This window comes from Aphelocoma coerulescens, chromosome 13 (assembly GCF_041296385.1).
Source record: "Aphelocoma coerulescens isolate FSJ_1873_10779 chromosome 13, UR_Acoe_1.0, whole genome shotgun sequence".
Classification (NCBI taxonomy): Eukaryota; Metazoa; Chordata; class Aves; order Passeriformes; family Corvidae; genus Aphelocoma; species Aphelocoma coerulescens.
Genome location: NC_091027.1, coordinates 597,457 through 612,575, shown reverse-complemented (window position 1 = coordinate 612,575; position 15,119 = coordinate 597,457). Strand labels below are relative to the sequence as shown.

The following is a 15,119-nucleotide window of genomic DNA, read 5'->3' as shown; positions in this document are numbered from 1 at the left end:
TTCATAAATATTTACTGGTCAGTATTCAGAGTCCCAATTCACAAGAATCAGTTACCAACCAAAACAAGTAGGAAGGAAAGTGTTTGGTTCTGCTGTGTCAATACAAAATAGGCCCATTCCTACGGACCCTGTCTGGGCTGCACAGGCCACAACTCCACGGGGAGACGTCTTCTCTTCTTCCAGCTGGGCATATTAAACTCTTTTACTTCAATAAAAGGATACCAGTGAAGTTCAGCCATGGAATTCTGAAGGCAATGAAGAAATGCAGAACCAAGGAAACTCAAGGCAAACACATTTTCTTCTGCAAAAGCAGAGAAAATAGGTTTTAGAGGTTTATTAGGAGGTAATCAATAGCCATTTACTCTTGTTCTGGAGCTAATTTAAGAGTTGACCAAATCTTCCCTCCACAGATAACCCCCGAAGATACTCCTTTTTCAGTAAAAATCCTTAGACAGAACCAATATCTTATTTTAACCTCAAGGCTGAGCCGTTGTTCCTCACAGGGCTTTGGGTGTGTGAAGATGAACATCCCAGGAATGCCCCTGGCATTTCTGCTGTAATGAAGGAAAGGAATATTGAATTGAAGTGAAAGTGCCATCAGGGGACCATGAGGGGGAATTCTTCTTTTCCAGGACTCATCTGTGGAGGAAGGAGGAACTATCAGCCCATGTACTATTAATTACAGCAAAGTGTAGGCTGAATCCAAGGGTTTGTTTGCCTGGGGGTGTCACAGGGCTCAGCCTTCGCCCACATCAGGCTGCAGAGAACCCCACAGCCAGGCACTTCCCTATGCTGCAGGCAATTGGAATTCTAGGTTCTGAACAAAGCAAGAGAGGAGCAGCTTTGTATTTGGTGAAAAGCAAAAAGCACTCACTTTAGGTAGGAAAACTCACACCAACCCTCGCTCTCCCATTTTTTCAGCTTGGCCTGTGCACTGAGACTGTGATTTGCCAGCCCTACCTCTAATGCTTGGCCAGATCTCATGGGCTGGAGCAAGCCTGGAGCTCAGCTGTAACCAGGTGGGGCAAGGCTGGCCCTCATGTGCTCTCTGTTTGTCAAGATAAAAGAAAAGGGATTTCTCAGTTTCAGTCACTGTGAGAGGCGGTAGAAAAAGACAATTTAACAAATAGGTCAAGAAAATTTCTATTCACATCTCTAAAAATAAAACCAAAACCAGACAAGCTATTTTGTATCTATAAAAACCAGCTCCTCCTCCATGCCTGTTCTCTGCAGAAGGCAACAAGTGGGTACCTCAGTCCATTAGTCTAAACTGGACATGCTCCTGTTTACAGGAGAAAGCACTAATTGACATCAGCAAAGCCTCACAGGTTTGCCAAGGGAGTTACTTATGGAATCAATCATGTTTGCAGTGTGACAACTCCTTTTCTTCTATTTCTCCTCACAGAGCTGCAGACATCCAGGCAAAACGGTGTTGAGGAGGAAAAGGGGAACGAGGGGACTCCATTAAACGAATGAAATAGGAAAGGGCAGGTAAAGTCATTACCTGGTGTCTTTTCAGCAAGGCACAAGTAAATCAAAGCCTAATCAATATATTTCTTTCAGCTAAAGTTCAAACACAAATCTCAGCCCCAGGAGACCGGGCTTGAGGGAGCTAAATTTACACTGCTCAGAGGGCAATGATGCACTTGCAATGCAGAACAAACATCACCTGTCCATTAAACTCTGCACCTGCACAGCTGCAGCTAAAAGCTTCCCTGATGGACAGGCCATGGAGCAGAGTCCTGGAGGAGGCACTCAGCTCCTGCAAGAGGCATCCTGCCATCCGTGCCCTCACCCAGCCCTCGCTGCTCTGAGAGACAGGGACAGCCCGCAGGGACAGGGCCCGGCAGGTCCTCAGTGCAGGAACAGCTCCAGGTAACCCCTCCAGTGAGGGCTGCTTTGTCACTGAGGCCCCCCCAGGCACACTGTCCCAGGGTGGCAGGATCACGAGGGAAACACAAACCAGCAGCCTCAGAGCTTCCAGCAACACCAGCTCGCTGAGCAGCCCACATTTGTACCTGGAATATCTGCCAGGAGCTGGACTGGACTCTCAGGTGACAGGGACAGGGAGCACATCCCACACCTGTAACACACCCCACACCTTTACCAGACCATGTGGGGTTTCAGTAAGGGGTTCAGGGCTGCACAGGGCCAGCACCAGCAACCTGAAGTGACCGCAGTGAAGACAATGCATGCGTGGAGCACCCTTGTCACCACAGCCAGCACAGCCCAGGGCCATCTTCCCCAGGCCAGCAGAACATTTTGTGCTGTCTCTGGACAGAGCACCCAATACCCTTCCTTCCTCTTGTAACCAGGACAAAACATTGTTCAGGTCAATGTTTATTATTTGAGCTCAGCATTTAACAAACACCACATCCTGCAGACAATTGCCACCTCCGTGTGTTGAAGTCAAGCAAAAGGAACCTGAAAAGGAAACCAAGTGAAAATGGTAGAAATGTTGGAGCACTTACAGGGGATAAATAATGTATCAACACAGCAGAGGTGTCCTCCTACAAAAGGCTTCTTTATTGTGTGGCCTTAACTTGGCTCAGAACTGCTCTCACAACTTGTCACCTGTCCTGCTCCACCCTGGCAGGGAGCTCCTAACTTGGACATGTAAAAGTGAATTCAGCCACTTTGTAATAAAGTTTAAAAACTTCCACACACAGCACTGACATACAGGGTCACCCCTACCCCTCCTGGGCTGGAAACTTTGCCCAGACTTTGCCTGCAGATCCCAGAGCCTCCTTCACCCTCTCAGAAGGAAGTCACACTCTCACCGGTAGATCCAGACTGAGCTGTACTGGTAGCTGGGATTTACTGACATATCTGCACTGACGTGCAAATTATTCACAAAGAAAGTTTTTGGCAATAATGTGGGTGCACATAATTCATTAATACCTTTTCTGAACAAGTAATAAAAAATAAATATAAATGCTGTAATTTCCACCCAAATGCACTATGACTTCTGCAAAAAGACCCCAAATTGGGGCAGAAGAACTTTTTCTCATATATTTTTATTCAGAGTTGGAATAAAATAAGAGAAATGTGACAAATATGAGGAGTTGTGAAATGGTATTGGTATTCATTAGGCATTTAAAAACCCTCACCCTACCCAGAGAATGGGCTCATGCCTCAGTTACAAAAATAATGATTAAAAAATCAGTGCCTTTGGTGTCCTTGAAGAGTTTTACGAAGCGTAACTTTCCCCTCTCTTTCTATAAAATACAGATATTTAATCTGGACTGTGTAAATACATGAACTTTATCATAGCCATTCACAAAATTTAATATTCATACAGTATTTTCTCCTGCAAGCCATGCAGCTCATCCCCTACTCCATTTCCTGCGCCCTCACACTGCTGCTTCCCACTGAGCCCTGACTCCCTTATCTCCTCCGAGCTCTCCGAACAGATGGATGCAGCAGTGTAGTGCTGTCAGGATCAAGGAGATAAAGCAGGAACCCGGGTTCGGCTCTGCAAGCAGCATCTTCACACATTCCAGCCAGTTACACCAGGTGCAAGAAAAGCAGTGCCTGTTGGTCAGGCCAGCAGGAGGGAGGCAGGTCAAGGGTGGAAGATAAGGAGTGAACGGAAGCCAGGGAACATTTATCAATCACTGCTGTTCTTGCAATGTATATTCCAAAACTTTAAATATCATCACCGTGCTGCCACTGATTGCATTTGGGTGTGTGCCTCAGACTATGGCCGAGCCAGGGAAGGATCCCTGTGGAACAGCTTGGGAGGAATGTGATGCCCAGATCCAGCTGCTGCCTGAGGGAGAGGAGTGCTATGGAGGCGAGAGACCACACATCTCGCCAGGCCTGGTGTGCTTGTATTTCCCTCTTTCATAGACCTGCAGACGCAGCCAAAATTGCTGCGGGATTTCTTACAGCCCTGTAGACACCATGAGCGGGTTTCAGCCACATCTGATCCGTGGCTCTGCACTGCCACACGCCAGCACCACGCGTGTCCCCGCTCCCTGCTCACACAACACAGCTGCCACTGCTCCTGCTTCCCTTTTGAAGCCACAACACGCAGATCTCAGGGCTACAAGAACCAAGCAAATGAACAACCAGCTGTGGAAATGAAGCACATTTCCATCAGCAGCTCAGGGCACAGACTCCAACATCAGCTGCAGAAGCACCAATGAGAGGTTGAGGCCATCAGGCCCTGCACCAGTAGAGAGGAGTGTCCACAGAGCCATGGGAGTGTCCAAAGGACCGCAGGAATATCCACAGGACTGTGGGAATGTCCAAAGGACTGCAGGAATTTCTGCAGTGACCACAGGAATGTCCACAGGGACCATGGGTGCTGCCAGGCTCTGGGATCCTACACCTGCCCACTTCAGTGGGAAAACAGACAGGACGTTGCTACAGCCACTTAAAAACAAACCTAAATCAAACCAAACTTCAACAGAATTAACCACTTGGTCCCCATGCACAGCTAGAGTGGCACAAGGCATGACCTGAACTGTGGACATCTCAGTTCATCTGAAAAACACACGTCTCCGTTAGATAACTAAAAAATGATAAATGATGGTACATCCAGGTTCATTAAAGTCTCACAGTACATGAGATTCACGAGCTCAGCCACAAACAGGCCATATTTTCAGACACATACAGGTGCTTTCATTCATCTGAAACAAGAGACAAACTGGAAGGAGGGTGGAAAGAAAAACAAAGGGACAAAAGACCACTCTTAGTTTCTCATTAAAAATGTTTCATTAAATATCCCTTCCTTCTTCTGCTGCTCCTTTTCCAGCAGGTGTAAATCTTAAACAGTCTGCACAGCATGACCTGAGCCCCCAAATCTCTTCAAAGCACAAACTTCCAGAGAGCAAGACTTCCACTGAACCCCATTTCGCAGGGAACACTGCAGGAGATGTGGCTGTTAGATCTGGTTTGTCAGCAGAACATGGCTCCCTGAAATGAAAGGCCTTGGAATGCTGGTTCCCTCGAGATGCTCCACAGAGAGCTTTTATCCTTCTTCATGACTCTGACTGAGACAGAGCCACTGAAGTGCCAGAACTGCTGGAGGGGAAGTGACTGGGGCTGCTGTAAATACATCCAGCTGCAAAAACCATCTAACTACTGGAGAAAGATGCATGACATGATATAAATTCCCAGGGCCCAGTTTTGACTATTTCAGAGTAAAGGTGCTATAGAACCACAAATTGTTATTACAGTGTTAGCTGGTACAACGAGGCATTAGGAAGAAGAACTGCCTCAGTGCCTGGGGGAAATCAGGAATGAGAATGAATTACAGAAACTGATACAGTTATACATGCTCTATATACTGTTCTAAAATGTATTTGAAACAAAATGATTACCATAATAAAAGTAAATCCATTTCTGTTCTGCTTATTCTCTGTAGACAAAAGAAAGGGTCAAACATTTTTTTCAACAATTAAAAGATGTAAAGAATCAGGACTCAAAACATCAATTTAATTTTGAGCACAGATAATCCAGTGATTTGAAAAAAATAGAATCTAATTCAGGGAAGAAATTCAAGTAATAAATTACTTACCTTCCTCACACCTTGTTTCCAAAACTGACTGTGTGAATTTCCAACACACAGCTGCCTGTCTCTGAGAAGTCTGGCCTAAGAAACAGGGACAGAGCACAACACCCTTTTCTTTTCTGTCTACTTAGTAAATATTGAGTAAACTCTACATAAGAAAGTTGGCGTTCGACCTCTGAGAAGGGGATTCATCTCTTTACATATTTTGCATGACAACCCCAAAGGCAAACATAAGGAACACCAGCGCAATGAGGGGCTGTAATGTCCCCTCCCAGGGCCAGCACTGCCAGAGGTTCAGCGAGACGGGGTCTGTTCCCAGAGGGGACACGGCTGACAGGGGACACCCCCAGAGCCATCTCCAGCACCACGAGAGCCAACGACCCCCATGAAACACACCCACCAATTCAGAGTCCTCAGGACACTGTCCCACCCCAGCCAGAGAGAGGCCGTGGGGACAGCGAGGACAGGACCCCGCTCCTGTCCCCTGGCACACAGGAACCCAGCAGCACCAGTGCCCTCGGCGGCCACAGCTCTGCATCATTCCTGTCTGTGCCGGGGCTGAGAACACAAACACAGGGACTGCACGGGGCTGCAGGAGGGACAGCAGCACAAAACACCCACCCCTGCACCCAGCTGCTCTGCCAGGTGCTTATTTATTTATTCAGTCTTCAGTGCCACCAGTGCAGGGGACAGAAGAGGGAGGCTCAGGGAAGGTATTGACCCCAGATTGATCCCCGTGGCAAGCAGCTGGCAGTGCCCCAGCGCTACAACACAGGCACAGGGAGAAGTCTATTAATGAGCTCCAACTACTAAATTATTGACTAGTTAAGTACTGCAAATTTGGTCTAATTGTTTTCATGATGGGAGTTTAATTAAAGTGTCTTTTGTATAAAAAGTCTAGCAATATCCTTGTTCAGATAGTGTCAGGGAGAGTTTCCAAAGCCTGCCTGCCTTTCAAAACCAAATTAAAAGTTACATCCAGTGCAAAGCTCTTCAAAAGAGGGAGCTTTTGTGTGGGAGAGCACTTTAATTCCCAGCTCCAGCTCACAAGTCCTGCTCCCGAACCATGTGCACCTCTCCCCATCAGGGACACATCTCACCCTGCACCCACCATACCATGAGACTGCAGCTCCCTCGGGCCACGGGCAATGAGGGAAGTGCTGGGCAGTCATGGAAATCTGATGGCAACACAGGGATACAAAATGAAGAAGTGAAGAAAGGTTCCCAGAGAGGAGGCGGAAAGCAGTCAAACCAAAACACCGAGGGAAGCAAATGATACCAAAAATTCAAGCTGCACACGATTCTCCACTGCAGAAAGACAGATATTACCTGCCCAGACACACGGAAATTTGCCAGTACACAACTTCAGCACAAATTCAGGCAGTTACAGCCGTTTGGCCACTGACTTTCCCTTTGGTTTGGCACGGACAGCTCTTCCCAGATCCCTCCCTGGCACCACGGACCTGCCCAAGTGAGCTCGTACCCAACACAGCACGTGTGTTTAGGGCAAACACAGGTGCATTACTCCAGGAATTGTCCCTAACCCAAACACAGACACATGCAAGCAGAGGGGAGCAGCTGACAGGACACTCTGGTTTGATATTGCAGCAGTGAAGGCCAGGAGCCCCAGAGCTCTCCCAAGCTGCATCCCCGCAGCAGCGCTGGAGAACAATGGGACAGTGGCAGGAGTTCAGACAAGACAGTAACACTGGTGCTTCCTGGCCTCCAGATACACAGATATGCCTCATCATGCCTTGTCCATGGCTTATAATTATGGTAATGTCTATTTGCTACTAGATATTTCCAGACATATATATGCCCTGCTTGGAAGCAGAAGAAATCAAGAATTCGCTTTGCAAGAATATGGAGCACTTGGCAGCACCACATCCACATTTATTTAGGACAAAATAACACCTGCCACTAAGAGGAAGAACTATGCTGTGGTTAAGGTGACTGTTTGGGACTAAGCAAGTGTCACTTCAATTGCCCCAGTTCCATCAGGGACACCAGGAAGGTCACAGTCTCCACTCCCTGACTTGCAGTTCTTTAGCTGAAAATAATAAAGGATGTAACTGTTAATCCTAAACTGGATAAACTCATCCAGAGATGAGGGTCTGCTCAGTGCCTAAGCCACTGGTCCTTGCAGGGACTGGGTTAGTGGTTTGACCTTTTTCAGCATATTGGTCTACAAAGCAGCTGGGCTGAAGCCAGCACAGTTATAACCTGACAGAGCATTCCCATCAGCAGCACCCCATGGGGTGTACCCGGACCCTGCAGCTCCCAGGGTCACACGAGCAAACCAGCCGTGACAACGCACACGGGGCCGACTGAGGAGCAGAGCTGTCTCCTTCTCTTCACACTTTTAGTGCCCTGAAGAGCTCCCAGAGGCTGCCCTTGGAACCTGCCCCGCAGCAATAAGTAGGGGAGAAAGACAAGTTTCTGTCCATGCTCAGGTTACATCCTTCTCTCAATGTTGTTCTCTCTTTAAGGGCACAGTGTACAATTTTCCCATGAACTGGGGAACCAGGACCACGAACTGGGGTCTCCTCATTTTGTGTTTCCTTGTTTCTCTCCAGTGCAATCATACAGGTGTGTTGCTGATGCTACCTACACCCTTTGCATCACTCCTTCATCTATTCACACATGAATGTCACTGTACATTGCTATGTGCTGAAATTTCACGCCTGTTTTTCCAGCCAGCAAGTGCTTGATCCAGTTACCTCCAGGGCCTCCTGTGGAGGTGACAGGGGTGTGCTGTGCACACCTGGCTATCCCTGAGCCGACCTGGGCAGGGCAGGTGAGCGGCCCCGATGCCCAGAGCACCTCTGGAGACAGCTGGGCCCCAGCAAGTGTTAGGGGCAGTGTGAGGGAACCTGCTGGGCTGCACTCACACTCAGCAGCCTCTGCCCTCCCACAGCCCCTGAGCGTGGGGCTGACACCGAGTGTGGACAACGGCCCAGCACAAGCTGCAAGAGCTGCACACCAGGACACTGACCTTCCCAAAATGAAAAGCCTTGAAAACAGGGCATGAGTGAGTGACCAGCTGCAGTATTTAAAGTCTCTACACTAACAGCAATGCAGCTCTGGAAGCCCCAGTAAGAACAGAGGGTTCCAGCAAGCTTTTGAAACCAAACAGTTTAAAAAGCCAGAGGAATGTGTCCAGCATCCCAGTGTGGGCTTTCAATAATGCCTGAGCCACAAGGGATTTAATTTTATCTGAAGTTGTTGGTTTTTTTTCTTAAACACCCTCAGAGATTTCTGAAGTCATGTGGACCTTGCTGGACAACCCTGCCACGCTTCCCAGGGAATAGCACCAGGCAAAAGCAATGACGAATTACAAGAGACACCAGAACAAAGTAGGAATTAATGGGGTTGACATCAGCTGGAAAGAAATCTTTTTCTTAAAGACAGTCACATGTATCACATACCTGCTCATTTCAAAGCTACAGGAATGAGAAATTCCACTCTGATCCTGCTGTAAATGTGCATCCAGACATTTCTGAGTTCCACTCTGCACAAGTGCATGACCTCCAGGCAAAGCCCTGTGGCAGTTCATGCCTCTGGGGCACAGCAGGCACCCACAGAGGAAAGGAAATGGTTTGGGAAGGAGCATGCTCCATGCCAAGGGCTGGCAAGCAGGAGGGAGCTGATAATTTTTAAACTTCTGTCCAAGCATCTGCTGGTAGGCACGAGAGCAAAGCGGAGGCTCTGCCTCACCTGCTGTGCAGCACAGCGGGCAGCCTGCTCTGGCTGCAGAGCAGCACAGAAAATTAATTTCCAGCAATTATTTGTGCTCTGGCCAAAGAACCCGACCTCGCGTGTGAACGAGCCAGAGGAGAGCTACAGGACACCTACAGCTGCTGCTCCAAATGCATTCAAGGGCCCAAGAAATCTTATTCAAACCCCTCTCAATCCAAGCATTCAAAAAGCAACAGAAAGCCATTTTTGAGGGTCTGGGCCTGCAGCAGCAGCCCTGAGCAGGCACAGGGTTCTGCTGCCCAGTGCCCAGCACTCCCCAGGCTGGGTTCTCCCAGCTCCCCACCAGTTCTCCCAGTCTCACAGACTCCTCACTTGCAGAGGACACATCCTGTGTCCATGTCAGACAGTGAGTTTTCAGAGCTGTATTGCTTTCCTGCATACTAAGTCAAGGTTCTTTTTCCAAGTAGATGTCGGGTTAGGGTGGGGTTAACAACCTGATCTGGGGAATGGAAGAATTACAGCAGAAAAGGAAAAAGTAGAATCAGTTCTCAGTATGTGGACAGTATTACTGACCTCAGAGGCAGGACTGAGGGTTCTGGAGGGCACATCAGCCAGATCATCCCAAATGAGAGCACTCAGCTTCCTCAGCCACTACCAAGGGCCACACAAACGCTCCAAGGTTTAGGGGAGCTGCTCAGTCCCCAGCCAGACTTCCCAGACCCCTGCAGGTCACCTCACCTGCAGCACTTCATGCTTCCCATCCTGCCACTGACAGCCAATTTAGGCCAAGGAAGGCTAAGAGGAGCCAATTCCAAGCAGTTACATGCAAGGCAGCACAACCCGTCACTGGACCAGGCAGCAGGGGAAAGGTTGGGACTTCTCTTTAACAGCAGCTTCTCTAATTCTTAAAAAAAGCCATTTGAGGAAATGTGATCCTTTTAAACAAGACAAACCACAGCAAAGCATTAAGGTTTTACAACTTGACTAAGTTACCTCTCTTAAAATTTCAGAAATTACATTCTGGCACATTGCAAGTCTCCAGCAACTAATCCCCAAACGCGAACCTGATGACAGAAGAGAATCAGAAGGAAAGAGTCACAGCAGCATATATTACCATTTTTTAAATAAAAACAAAGAATTGGAAGACTTCTCAGCACAGCAAATGTGCAAGCAGAAATGCTGGCAAATCACAGAGCACTTGGGGGAGGTTTCATTTTTTTTGTAAAGCATAACCCAGTGCTGCTGCCACTGTGCCAGAGGGCTGTAACAGGGCTGCCACAGGCCCTGTGCCTCAGGAGGGCACCTGCACCCAGCACTGCCCTCCAGGCCCCTCACACAGCACAGGGGACAAACACTCCACTGACAGTTACCACGGTGCTCCTGGGCCCCCAAGCGCTGCAGCAGTGCCAGTGCCAGGCTGTGTGGGGACAGGACCCCTCCCACAGCCCGGGTAGGACCCCCAGAGATCCCTTCTCCTGGCAGCACTGGGTGGGCAATGACTGGAGTGAGAGAAGAGCTCAGGGAACCGAGTGACCAGCCCAACATACAGGCTGAGCTTTAGTTTAATCCTGTCCCCACCCCAGCTGCTATTCCCAGGCGAACACACTGTGCACGAGATTTACAGAGCAGTCCTGTCTCATCACACACATTTTTTCTATTGAGTTGGACTCAGTGACAAGGACAAAACTATCTATTAGGAAACAAATTACAGTTATTTAGTACTTCTAAAAAACGGCTGGCTTTTAGAATCACTTTGCCTTTTAATATTTAATGACCCAGATCAAGAACAGAACGCTCCCAGAGGAGCAGCCAGCTGGCAGGCAGCCCAGGGGAAAGACTTCTCTGGGATCATGGAGCACCTTCTCGAACAGCTGCGTTTGGTGGGATCCGGGAAATGAAACTTCATTGGGTTTGGTTTCTGAACTGAAACAAACACATCATGTGGATAACATGAAGTATCTCCATGAGCACAGAGCAGGAGCGTGCTCAGGAAGAGCCGTTTCCTGCACCTGCAGAGAACAGCAGCACTGACGTGCAGCATTCTGCTCTGGGCACCCTCGCTCGCTCACAAACAGCGCAAGTCTGGCATTAAAAACCACCATTAAACCCGAGCTGAAAGCCGGGAGACATCTCTAAATGCATGACAAAGAATTTCGGGGCTAAAACTCTGGGGATTAAAGCACTGAGGACTAAAAATATAAGGTCTGTGTGTTGCTATTTCATCCCAAATGGGTATTTGATTGCAGTTCCCGTAGTAGGAAGAAAGTGGGTTGTTTCCCCCCAAAGTCCTACAGCACGTGGTGCCACAACTGTTAATACATCCTAGGCATTGCATAGGCTGCTGTAGGGCACCATCCTGTGTAAGAAATGCATGCACAAAATAGGGCTTCTGAGGATGAACAGTCTGGTTGGTAGATTACAAAATTCTGGCTAGGAAAGAGGCACAGAAGGCTACAGGGACCTTACTCCCTACTGCAAAAGGCAATTAACATTCACCTGGATAACAAACTCCGTATTGTAAAGCACAAGACAATTTACTGATCTCAAATAATACTAAAACATTACTGTGACTTCCATACTAATACAAGTGCCAGGCTAAAGAAATACTGCCATCAGCCTGGTATGAAAGAAAACATTAAGTTTTAGGATAGGCAGAGAAATTGCATTTTAAGGCTAACACAGTTACACAGTGCAATTATGACGTGCAAATCACAGGTGATCCAAAACTCTGATATAACAAAATCCTGATGTAAAAGGAATCTTGGGTTCTAAGCTAAAAAGGTTGACAACTCCAGAAAAAACTGTTCAGTAACCTAGCTCTACTATTTTTTCTTGCTGCAGACTACAAGTTGATTTAAAAAGCAGAAGGTTTTCAAGGCCTGTTCTACACCAAAATTGGAGGCTTCTCCACTGTGTGCTGCTTTGAAATGGCAGTAGTGACATAATTACATTATCGATGTAACTTGCACTCTCCGAGGCCCAATCATGTGAAACAAAGAACCATTTACATAAATCTTCCACTAAATAGCAGGCTCTATTACCCCAGTATTTAAACAGAAGTAGACTCAATTTCCTACACAGAACTGCGAAAGAAATAACGTTACAAGTCTACAAGCAGATGTGATGTCTCGGAGAGTGTCCAGCCAGGCACGGCCACCCGCAAGGTCCCGTTCCCCGGGGAAGCCAGAGCTTAGAGCAGCAATCCCCTCGGTCCGTGCCGCTCGCACCGGGCGGGCGCGGGGCTGGCCGGGCACGGGCTGCGAGCCGGACAGGCGGCAGCGACCGCGGGCAGCGGGACGGGAGCTCGGGCAGCCTGAGCCTCACAGTCGCCGAGGCAGGGCCGGCCCCGCCCCAGTCCCCGCTGCCCCGGCCCCGCCGGTGCCTGTCCCGGCCTAGCCCAGCCCAGCCCTCCGCTGCCCCGGCCCCGCCGGTGCCTGTCCCGGCCCAGCCCAGCCCAGCCCAGCCCAGCCCAGCCCTCCGCTGCCCCGGCCCCGCCGGTGCCTGTCCCGGCCCAGCCCAGCCCTCCGCTGCCCAGCCCCGCCGGTCCCTGTCCCGGCCCAGCCCAGCCCAGCCCTCCGCTGCCCCAGCCCCGCCGGTCCCTGTCCCGGCCTAGCCCAGCCCAGCCCTCCGCTGCCCAGCCCCGCCGGTCCCTGTCCCGGCCTAGCCCAGCCCAGCCCTCCGCTGCCCAGCCCCGCCGGTGCCTGTCCCGGCCCGGCCCAGCCCAGCCCAGCCCAGCCCTCCGCTGCCCCGGCCCCGCCGGTGCCCCCTCCCCTCGCTCCCCGGCACCGCCCGGGCAGTGGCGCCACCGTGCGGCCGTCCCGCAGCGCCGCGCGGGCGGGCCCGGCCTGTCCTGGCCCAGGGAGCCCGGGAGAGGGACCCCGGGCACAGGGAGCCCGGGCACAGGGAGCCCGGGAGAGGGACCCCGGGAGAGGGACCCCGGGCACAGGGACCCCGGGCACAGGGACCCCGGGCAGGCCCTGCTCCCTCGGCCGCCTCAAATCCCCCGCCCGCCCGCCCCCAGCCGCAGCCCCGGCCCTCAGCGCCGCGCAGCCCCGCACACCATCCCTCAGAATGCCAAAGCCTGGGAACCAGGGACAGGTATCCCAACAGAATGGGCACGCTTCTCCTAAAATCGTTAAGGACCTCCTGTAGTAAGTTTCTTCCCAGAGTGATTTGTTTATTTCAAGGATTTTTCTCCTCCATCACAATGAGCGGACCTAAAGCAAGCACAAAGCTAACTTTGTCTGTAACCTACCCAGAGCTCCGAATTATTTTTCCCACCCCACTGTCAGCCTCGAGTGTTTCCTGAAAGTGTCTGAGCCCGTTTCACAGACGCAGAGCCCCAGCACAGGTCAGTTCAGGAGCACCAGCCCTCCACACCCAGAAACCCTTGGCACCCCAGCACGGGGTCCCGGTGGTTCCAGGGCCATCCCTTGCATTGGCTCCAGTTGGAGCATTCTCCACTTGCAAAAACCCAGCAAATAAAATTACACCAAGAATTTCTGTGCTCTCCCTCATCTTCCAGCAAATGCATCGATCGTTTTCCACGAACAACAGCAAGCAGAATTGATCGCGTTGGTCATTATTCTGAATCCAGGCAATTCAGACCCCGCATACCTTTGCTGGCTGGAATGTGTGCAACCATTCCTAGAAGCAGCAGTTCCCAGCAGTGTTTCTCAGAAGTTGTTGGAGGGGAATCACAAGCCACTCGGGCTGCAGAGTTCTGCAGCGGAGAGACATCACTGCAGCTCACACAGAATGGTTTGCATAAAATCAAATATATCAAAGCAATGAAGGGCTGGGTTTACATGCAAATGGAGCCCACATAAATCAAAACGACAGCCTCAAAGACTTGCAAAAATAATAATGTTTAAATTCATAAATATTCTGATTTTTTCCTTTTTAACTGCAGGGAAATAAGGCAGTGATATTGCAAATTCAGCTAAAGCTTTCCAGATTCCTCCACTTGTTTTCTGCTTTGGAAGGGTGGTAGTTGTGAATAAATGTAAATTAAAAACCCACTGCACAGATTAGTCACTGTGATAAAGATCAATAAATACAAAACCCTTTCACATACAGACATGCGTGTTTCAAATACAGATCAATTCATCACACTTGAACTAAATGTTTTGTTCCCAGGTCATGGACTCACTTTAAAATGACCCCTGGAATCAATTAAAGGCCACCCAAAAAAACCCAAACCCCACAAGGGTACTTTCCACTGTCCAAGGGACCTCCTGTGCTCCATCCTTATGGATCATAAGTTGCAGCTGATACACAAAATGCTGCAGCTGAGGCCGCATGTGGGATTTCTGTGGGTCAGGAGATGTCTTGGCACAAACATGCCCTTGAAGAACCCCAACAGCTTTGGCTCTGGTCTCCTCTGAGAGCTCGTCTGGTCACACCTTCCCACCCTGTTTTGCAGTATAACAACATTCCAAGGTTCCACCTGCAGAGTCACAACAGAGAGAACCAGGGCAGGAGCCCTCCAGTCAGCTTTAAGCAAGGCATTTATTAGTAACTATGGGAATCACCTCTTCAATCCTACTGCATTCTGGGTTAAAGCCAGGCAACACACTTCACCACCACGTACAAATGAGTATTATTTTAATCTTCCAGTTCAGCACTCCTGGCTGTCACTGTCACCCCAACTACCCTTCCCAAACAGAGGCATGCATCACAGGAAACAATTCCATTTGCACTTCTGCTTTGGTTCAAACCCTTCACAACGAAGAGCACTAACTCTGCTTTGTCTTTCACTTTGAACTGCCAAACACCCGAGAAAATCAGCACGAGGTGGCCCTGACTTCTCTTTTCCAACTTTGCTCCAAGTTTCCCCGTGCACGTCTCAGAGCACATCCATCAGTTCACCATGGTGTGGCAGCCAACCACAGTCAGT

At 49.6% G+C, this 15,119-nt stretch overlaps 1 long non-coding RNA gene across 1 annotated transcript; it reads right to left on the bottom strand.

Annotated features, from left to right (window-relative positions):
* Window positions 1-221: 221 nt before the first annotated feature.
* LOC138118216 (uncharacterized) lies at window positions 222-12,439 on the bottom strand. Its single transcript, XR_011155040.1, has 3 exons — window positions 12,325-12,439; window positions 961-1,048; window positions 222-301 (listed from the first exon to the last, which is right to left on the bottom strand). It is a non-coding gene; the product is annotated as an uncharacterized lncRNA (long non-coding RNA).
* Window positions 12,440-15,119: the final 2,680 nt, after the last annotated feature.